The sequence below is a fragment of the Periplaneta americana genome, chromosome 2 (genome assembly GCF_040183065.1).
Source record: "Periplaneta americana isolate PAMFEO1 chromosome 2, P.americana_PAMFEO1_priV1, whole genome shotgun sequence".
NCBI lineage: Eukaryota > Metazoa > Arthropoda > Insecta > Blattodea > Blattidae > Periplaneta > Periplaneta americana.
In genome coordinates, this window is record NC_091118.1 from 116,429,468 (window position 1) to 116,438,629 (window position 9,162).

General features: G+C 36.7%; 1 protein-coding gene across 3 annotated transcripts in view; it reads right to left on the minus strand.

Annotated features, from left to right (window-relative positions):
- The window catches only part of LOC138694534 (uncharacterized), an 87,985-nt gene extending 80,088 nt beyond the window's left edge, over window positions 1-7,897 (minus strand). The window contains exon 1 of one of the 3 annotated variants that reach the window (XM_069818357.1): window positions 7,754-7,897. The gene's annotated coding sequence lies outside the window, so the exon portion shown is untranslated. Of the gene's footprint in view, window positions 1-6,713; window positions 6,910-7,749 lie in introns of those variants that run through there. The other 2 variants (XM_069818359.1, XM_069818358.1) reach the window with 2 other exon arrangements.
- Between the last annotated feature and the right edge of the window lie 1,265 nt (window positions 7,898-9,162).

Genomic DNA, 9,162 nt, shown 5'->3' on the forward strand with positions numbered 1-9,162 from the left:
ACTACTGACTGACTGCTCACGCGACTCTTGTTTGGCAAAATTAGGCGGAACAAAACACGAAATATTTTAACAATTATCATAATACTTACAATTTAAATTATTTACACTATGTAAACTAGAATACGCTAATTTTACTATTTACACTGTCATAGAGAATGTATCCCTACATTGATCAAACATTATTTACACTATTATGCAGGCCTACAGTGTTGTGTCTTGTAATGCAAGGTATTTTATTTCATAACAATATAGCCTACTTTCAGACAGGTAGCCTGGGTGACATTCGTGAACTCGATGCTGACAAGTGGGCCATCCTGCATCAGTCCTGACAGGCTGGTCCCATTCTCGGATGAGGACCTGATAATCCCCAGGGCCCGGAGTCTCAAGCCCATCCTGTATCAGCAACGGAATCCCGTACAATCCAAAGTCTCCACCCCAATCTTTTTTAACTATTGCAGATGATAGATGAAATAAAGAGAAGATGGAGATGGAATGACAGAGGGAAACAAGTACCCAGAGAAAAACCCTCTGTAACGTATCCTTGTCCACCACACTGCATCACGACCTGACTGGGGATTGATCCCGGGCCGCTTGAATGGGTAGCCTAGATTGAGTTACATGATGAAGGTATAGTAACTATACTACATTCCATAATGTCTGACAGGCGATATGAACACAGCCGGCAGAGGATGGCAGAAAGAATTTCCAATCAACCAATTACAGACTAATCTTTAAGTTGGGCTGTCTGAAGCGTTCTACCTCCGCCCAAGTTCAAGATAAGTCTGGAATGTGACCTCTACCATTGGCTGATTAGCTATTATCATTTTCCCTTCCTCTGCCGGCAATGTTTTCATCGTCTGTCATACATTATGGCAGTGGTTCTCAACCTTTTTTGATTGACGACGCACTTTACTGAACGCCCACGATATCGCGACACACTTGTTTCTAATAATAATAATAATAATAATAATAATAATAATAATAATAATAATAATAATAATAATAATAATAAAAATAAACAGCGCTTTTCTTCTGGAGAAGAAGGTGGTGTAGAATATTTTATAGAGGACGGGGAGGTGATTATTGTTCACTGCACGTGAATTTTGTAGTTTTTGATCTAATGTAGACTTTCAAGGTATTAAAAACAGCGCGTTCCGCCAGAAAAAAAAGCACTGGTAATAATTTCTGTGTAGTGTCGGATATCCAGTGTTGTAGATAGGTCGATGTTAACACGCAATCGGAAAAAACCTGCAACTGGAGTGGCATTAGGAAAAAACAAAGGTATGTGTCAAAAATCCAAACCTATCTATGCTGGATGTCCGATAAAAGATTTTTATTATAGTTTTTGAAAACTCACCTATTTAAATTAATGTGAAGTCTGCACTTAGGTTCATGTTCACGATGCAGCAGTCTGTTCTTTAGTTTAGATTTCACTATTTTCATGGAAGAAAATTCTGATTCACAAAAGTATGACGTTGAGAACGGCAGTTATGTATGTCTTTTTAATTTTTTTTGGCACCATCTACTGATTTGACAAAACATTTCCGCATATAAAGGCACTCGGGATTTTGTTTATATTCATCTACAAGCCACGTAAAACTATATAGCAAGTATTCATCACTATATTTAGGAAATGCAGTACATTTTTGTGAACCCTGAAGGGATTTTTCGCTCACATTATTTGAATTAGTATTGCTGTAGTTTAACCCAGAACTTGATTCAGATTGTCTTTCTGGAATTGAGGACCGTTTTTGCAAAACTAGCTAACTGAAAAAGCTAAATTTTACAGGAGAGACAAAACACTATAGTAAGCAAGTTTTGCTGTATCTCTCACTTATAGCAGAAAACAAGTTTTGAAAAAACGATCATACTTTGACACACTACAATGAAGATAAATAAGTCAATTTTACTAAGACGCTTTGAACATCATGTAGAGGCCTGCCTTATGTTAACGAATCCATCAAAATCTCAATTTTGCAAATTTTGCAGTTAGCAAGTTTTGCAAAAACGGTCCTCAATTAAACATTTGTCCATGATAAAATCTAAATAAAACACTTTTGATAAAAGAGTCGCACTATCACCCGCTTACACGACATATACCGAAACTGACCAATATGTTCTGACGATTCTAAACTCTGTTTCTTACTAAGTGGAAGGAGTAAACGAATTACTAAGCATTGTTGCAGATGTTTATTTTCATTGGAATTACCGCCAGGCAGAAAAATTAAACTGAGCATTGTTGTAGGTGTTCACGTTTCATTGGTAAAGTTTGTCTCAAAATAAAATGTATCATTTCAAGGACTTCGTTGTAAATAAAAAGGTATTGTAAAGAGACTTTCTATATGGCATAAAATTTATTTTTCAATGAAATTCCAAAATTTCGCGACACACTCCATGGGGCTCCGCGACACACCTGTTGGGAACCCCTGCATTATTGAACGCAGTAGAAGTTGTTAACCTTACATAATCTAAGATTACTGCAATAGTTAAAATAAGTCGTCGTTATTCCTGCAATAACTCCTATGTGGCATATTTATCGATTTTCAGATTTTTGCTCTATTAAATAACTTAAATAGTGATACAGCAAATAGTAAAATCTCCTATATGTAATTATATTTCTTTGTTTCGAAAATGTAAGAATTCACAGTCTCCTATGAATAAATGTGATTTTTCTTCCTACTGAAAAATTTTATATTTTGCACATAGGAGTTATTGCAGGAACGACAAAATATAGTACAGGCCTCCGATGCTGATATAATACGCCTATTTAAGGAATTGGAGATTCGAGACCTCATCAAATACTCGTCTGGGGATGGAGGATGTCTCTCTCAGAGCTGATCTACCTGTCAGCATCGGAGTCACGACCGTCGGACTTCGAACAAAAATCGAATGCTGTACGTATAGTACTCATGGACCCAATGAGTGTCTTAAGTGCATGGAACATTTCAAGCTCCAGCAGTCAAAAAGTCAACCTAACTTTCGACTGGCAAAAACAAACTGCCACAGCAGGAGTATAGCAGAAAAATACTCCAGTAGACCACCGGAAATGACAGCTTTCACATGAATAAATAATTGCAATTGCCTGCGAACAGAATACTTGCACACATAATAATATTCATAATTATTATTCTTATTTTACCAAATACATTTTTTAAATCATTATTGGAGACTAAATATAGTGTGACTACTCTAACTTAAATCTCTTATTAAGAGTAAAATAATTTGAATAATAATTGTAGAAGAGTAGATCAGAAAATGTAACTACACTCACACTAATATGTTGATGCAAATGGCATTATTATCTACAATCGAACGAGATCTTACGAAACTGACAGCTGCAAAGTAACATGAACAATACCATTGACAACCTTAATGTAATTCTAAAAAGCTAGTTTCATTTCTGACAGCAAAGACATGATAAGTGTACAGTACAAAATAAAATAAAATTTTATTTATGTATTTATAGATTATATGAGGCGTTCCGTAAGAGAAGGGCGAGCCCGCCAAGGGTCAAATTTTTTTACTCCTTCGAATATTTAAGATATATCTACAACTTAAGCCTGGCAGGCGTTGGCGGACTCTCCCTTGCTATATCGAAATTATCACTGTTCGTATGGTTGGAGAAACTGCGTAGTCTGTGACAGGTTCATAATTTTCATATTACTCCGTACGACAAGGGCGAATACGTCACTCCGTCTGAAGGCGCGCGGCATTCATTGTCTCAGTGTTGTTGTAACCACGCAGACGGGTACATCCGTAGTGAGGAATTACGTATATTTATGGACATTGTAATAGCTTAGTATGAGTAATAGTGACAGTGATAATCAACCAGGCATATCTGGTTATTGTAGGAAACGTCAGAGACATGTCGAAAAATGGATAAACTTACAAGCAAAGATTAAAAGGAACAAAGGTGAGTCGTACATTAGTAAGAAAACATCTCAACATGTGCAAGATCGCGGTATAGGCCCGCCATGTACTTGTAGGTGCTTCAACGCATTAGGTGTGGAGAAAATACAACCTGTATTTCGTAATTTCTGGAAGTTGGGTGATTATGACCTCCAGAATGCCTATATATCTAAGCTCGTAACCAGTGTTGATGTGAACAGATGTTGCATTAAGAACAGGCCAACCTCTCTCAGCTGGTTTTGCCACGCCAATAAAGCTCACTTCTGATAAAGTAAAGGATCCGAAAGCTCTCCTTATCTGTGTGCCACAGAACGTTTCTGGATGATATGATCAGCAACAAAAACGTGTAACTAGCAGTGACCGACTCAGAGGAACATCTTCATGAAGATGATGTAATGGATTATTAGCACCTCTGTTCCCAGAATAAGTGAAACCACTTTTGATAGCAAGGGTAATAACATGACAGGCATATACTTATTTTTGTTTATTAATAATTTCAGACACTTTGTAAATGCCACGTCATAGTGCGATTAAGTGTTGTTATTATTATTATTATTATTATTATTATTATTATTATTATATTGTTATTAATGTCTGCCACTATTGAGTTCATTCTACGCCCTTTGCTTTTTCTAATATACCGTTTTCAAATTATTCATGAATTCATAATGTCATCAATGACCACTATTAAGCTGGAATATAAAATTGGACATTTAATTGCAATTTTTAATAAAGGTATTCGTTTTTCAGTGTACAAAGTAATTATTATTTACAGACGTGTCCTTGGCGGCTTCGTCCTTATCTCGTTTACAGATAAAATACTTTGAACATCGATTATCTCTAACGGTACATTTGGCGGGTTCGGCCTTCTCTTACGGAACGCCTCATATGTAGTACTCAAAAAACGAAATTAAATTTAAGGCTTTTCTATAGCACGCGACACTGAAATTTCCAACTTGAATTTTTCTGCGTTCTCCGGTGCAGGAATCTGTAATAGATTAGGTTAGATTAGCTTAGTTGCTTTTCTTATACAGGGACATCATTTTATTTTTACTTCAATTTTTATTGTACCCGAATTTTTTAATGTACTTCACTCCCACCCCTTCTACTAATGAAGTTCCAACTCCACACAGAGCCAAGACAGCAGATAGTAAGCAGTACTGAGTTACTGAGTATAGTACGTTCCAGAAATATATTCGCGTTTTCCAGTGACGAAAGAGCTTTCAATATTGAATCATATTTTCGCACAGGTACTGTCCGTTTGCCTACGTCGCATCCCGATTTCCCCCCACCTGCTTCTGCTCGCCCCTCTGTAAAAGCTGGGCTGTCTTAGCTCTTTTCTGAAAACATTAATTTCTCTTAGGAATTGGGCGTTTACGTAATATTATACAGCTGTTTAATTTAACTTAAATAAAAGGGCCTCGTTAAGTAATTAACTGTCACGTGATTTCCTACCTTTCTACAATCCTGCGGCATAACCACTTGGACGGACAGTAGATAGCATGCCTGAGTAATTTTATATTTACGGGTCGGGCAGAAGTGAAGATTGAATTAACATTACCTAGAGTAGGTATAGAATTATTTCAACATGAGTTACTAGTAAGAAGGACGAAACTGGCAATTGGAATTAGATGCAGTAGTCTATAGTGCGATAATGTGCACAAAAGAACTGAAGCCTGTATCGAAATGAACGGCCACCATTTTCAAAATTGTGTTTAAATATTCATATTATGATTATTTTTCAATTTAACTTCTTTCTCTATATTGTACGCTAATGTGCTGTAGACAGTATAATATACACCGCATAATGAATACGTTCGCATGGATAACTCACTTCGTGAGTAAAAACACTTATTCTTAATACAGTACTGTACTTTCATTAAAGAAAAACCTAATGAAAATTATCAAACTCAAAATCGCGATATTTCCTAGTTTACGTAAATGGATGAACTACTTTTCTTCCTTCCTATACCTCGTAGAGTGATTTGTGTTTTACGCCTGTATCATCGAACTCCAGTTTTGGAGGGGGGAGCAAGCGGTGTTTCCGGTTCTCTAAAGGTATAGACAGGTTAATATTTAAAATGTTAGTAAAAATAAAATGATGTCCCTGTACTTTGTATATTATACGATACGAGTCTGTGACAGGTTACATTAAGTTAGTTTAGGTTTTTGGAATGTCTTGCATATACGAATCAGTGGCAAGTTAGGTTAGATTAGTTTAGGCTTTTTGTATGCCTTGCATATATTAAGTAAAGTGAAATGTGCGTTTCGCGTTATATATATATATATATATATATATATATATATATATATATATATATGAGATGTTGATAAAGCGTCGTAAAATAACCTACTAAATAAAAAAAATATATATCTTTATTTCACGTGTTAAATAATCACTATTAGCTTATTTACATCGATCAATTCTTTCCTATTGTTACCTATTTTCTAATATGTTTTCAAGTCAACTGACATCCTATACGAATTCTTCACATTCCAAACTACCTTTCCTCTGAAAATTGGACCATTTTTTTCACTTTTTTCGTCAAAAAACCTTCAGTGTTACGTGCTATAGAGAACCCAAATTTAATATCGCTTTCAATTTATAAAGAATGCTTAATTCACTACATAATATAAATATTTAATGATTAGAACAGGTTTGTTTACCTGGTTAAATTGTGCAAAACATTTTAGGGGGTCCACCAAAACGAAATATGAGCTTTAAGAATTCCGTTACATTCGAAAGTTTGGTAACCCTTGTCCTAAAAGTAGCGTTTGAAATAAAAGAACAATTAAATACTCACTAGCCATTCTAATTGCCCTCAAGCTGAGGGTTCGGAGAGTGCAGCTAACTGGAAATAAACTTTCATTCCGGTGAGGTAACCGTAATACTGACAGTCTGTTGTGTTCACTCTCGTTTGATAAATACGTAAACACACTTCACGCTGGTTGACTACGGCTGCTCCTTTGTACGCGCTCACTGTGTAAAGGCATGAACCAGACTGGAGTGTAATGACTTGAGTTCGTGCACTCTTCCTGGTACTCACTGTCCAACAGGAGGGGGAATTTGCTGTCAGGTGTTTACGCAAAAAACGGGTCACGTTTTTCGGCAAGGAATAACGTAGCCTACCGCCGTCTCTCAATGCTTAGCAACAAGCACAGTTCTTTGCTTTGTTCCATTGATAATACGCAGTGATATTTACTCTTTGAACCTAAAGTGAATGGATTATTATTTCACTATACATTTCCATATAATTTAAAGAGAGACTGCAATGAATTCTATTTTAAATATTGTATTTTGTCGACGCTCAAGTGTTCTGCTCATTGAACTTATACGTCTAGAACACCAAGTGACTCAAAATGAGTCAATAACACTACTTCTACGTGCATATACTGCAATTATATCTCCATTCAACTGTAAGACCACTCACAACGTTGTAAATGGTTAAAACGGAAACTCTTCGTGTTGTATAATGTTCCGAGTCACAATTATTTTCGAGTTTCTGACAGAACTTTGAGGAACTGAGGTTATACTCCATCAGTGTTGGAATAAAGACCAACTGTCATGTTTACATTGAGAAAGAAATATGCAAGACAGGCTTATGACCTCACGAAAATATATCCGAAGCTCATGACTTCATAGTCCACGATAAGCGTCGGCTAATGATGGTAACGCTCGTTATGTACCAGAAATGGTTGGAAAATGGAGGCTAACGCTATAATGTATTCTTTATATGAATGAGATTCCACTACAAAATTCTTAGTTGGCATGACTGGCGGCATGGCTATGGTTGTTGCTGGCTGCACATGTATGTCTTACGAAATGAATCGGACACTTACTTACCGAAACGATAGTTCAGCAGGCTGCAAGTTCCTCAGCGATCTGCATCACTCGAGACGAAGGTCGAAGATATTAATAAAACCTTTGCGAGCATCGCCCGCGCGACTGGGGAGTGGCAGACGCAGATGCGGTCCAGCAGATGCCAGCCTCCGCGCCGCGACGCCAGGTGGCATGAGCGTCGTCTTTGTATTGAACGTGGAGGGGCAGGGAGACAGGCAGACGCAGATCAAATAGTAAAGCAGGAAGAATGAATGAATCGAATCTATCAATAAAAGAAAGATTAACTACTGAATAGTTGAGGATGAAAGTATTAAGTTACCACGTGAAAGTGAGTGAAGGGATAAAGAATAATGAGAAGGTTAATGAACGATTGGAATAATAAATCAATTAATTAACAATTGATTGAGTATATGCCTGACAGCAGCCGATCCACTGGTAAACTGACTGGATGACTCGCTCACTAATTGCCTGGCATCTGACTGATTGACTGACTGACTGATTCATGATTGACTTGATGACTGGCTGATCACTGACTTACTAATCGCACACAAGCTACTGATTGATTGACTAACTTACCGACTGAATGATTGGATGATTGTCTAATTGACTTATCACCTGACATACTGACTGATTGATTGACTGACTGACCGAGTGAATGATTGACTGGATGACTGGCTAATTGGGTGTCCACCTGACTTACTTGCTGACAGATTTACTGGTTGATCGAATAAATAACTGACCGAGTGACTGAACGACTATATCATTAATTCGCTGTTAACCTGATTTACTGATTGCTCACAGGTTACTGATATACTGACATTGATTGACTGATTATCTTACTGGCCGACTGAATAATCGATTGGATTATTGACTAATTGGCGGATCACCTGACTTACCTACATACTGACAAATTAATTGGCGGATTGAATAACTAACTGACAGACTGACTGATTGACTGGATTACTGGCTCACTGATCGGCTAATTACCTGACTTACTGGTAGCTCATAGGTTACTGGTACTGTATACTGACTGATTGACAAATTGACCGACTGAAAGATTGACTGGATGACTTGCTATGTAGCTGACCACATGACTTACTGACAGATTTATTGGTAGACCGACTATCTAGCTGACTAACCAACCGACTGGATAATTGACTGGCTATCCACATTCAAAATTTTCGAGATCTCCATGCAGTGATTTCGGTATAAAGTTTTTTTTACCGATATGGTGATTATCAGGGAAAGGATTTATATGTAAATACATATTTACTTATAAAGCTAATATAATTTATATTTTGCATTATCTTTATGTTTCACAATGTGTAGGGTTGAAAAATCCTACTTTTATTTTCCATATTTTTCCATATTTTAGAGTTTAGTACATATTTTCGTTAATTTCCATATATTTT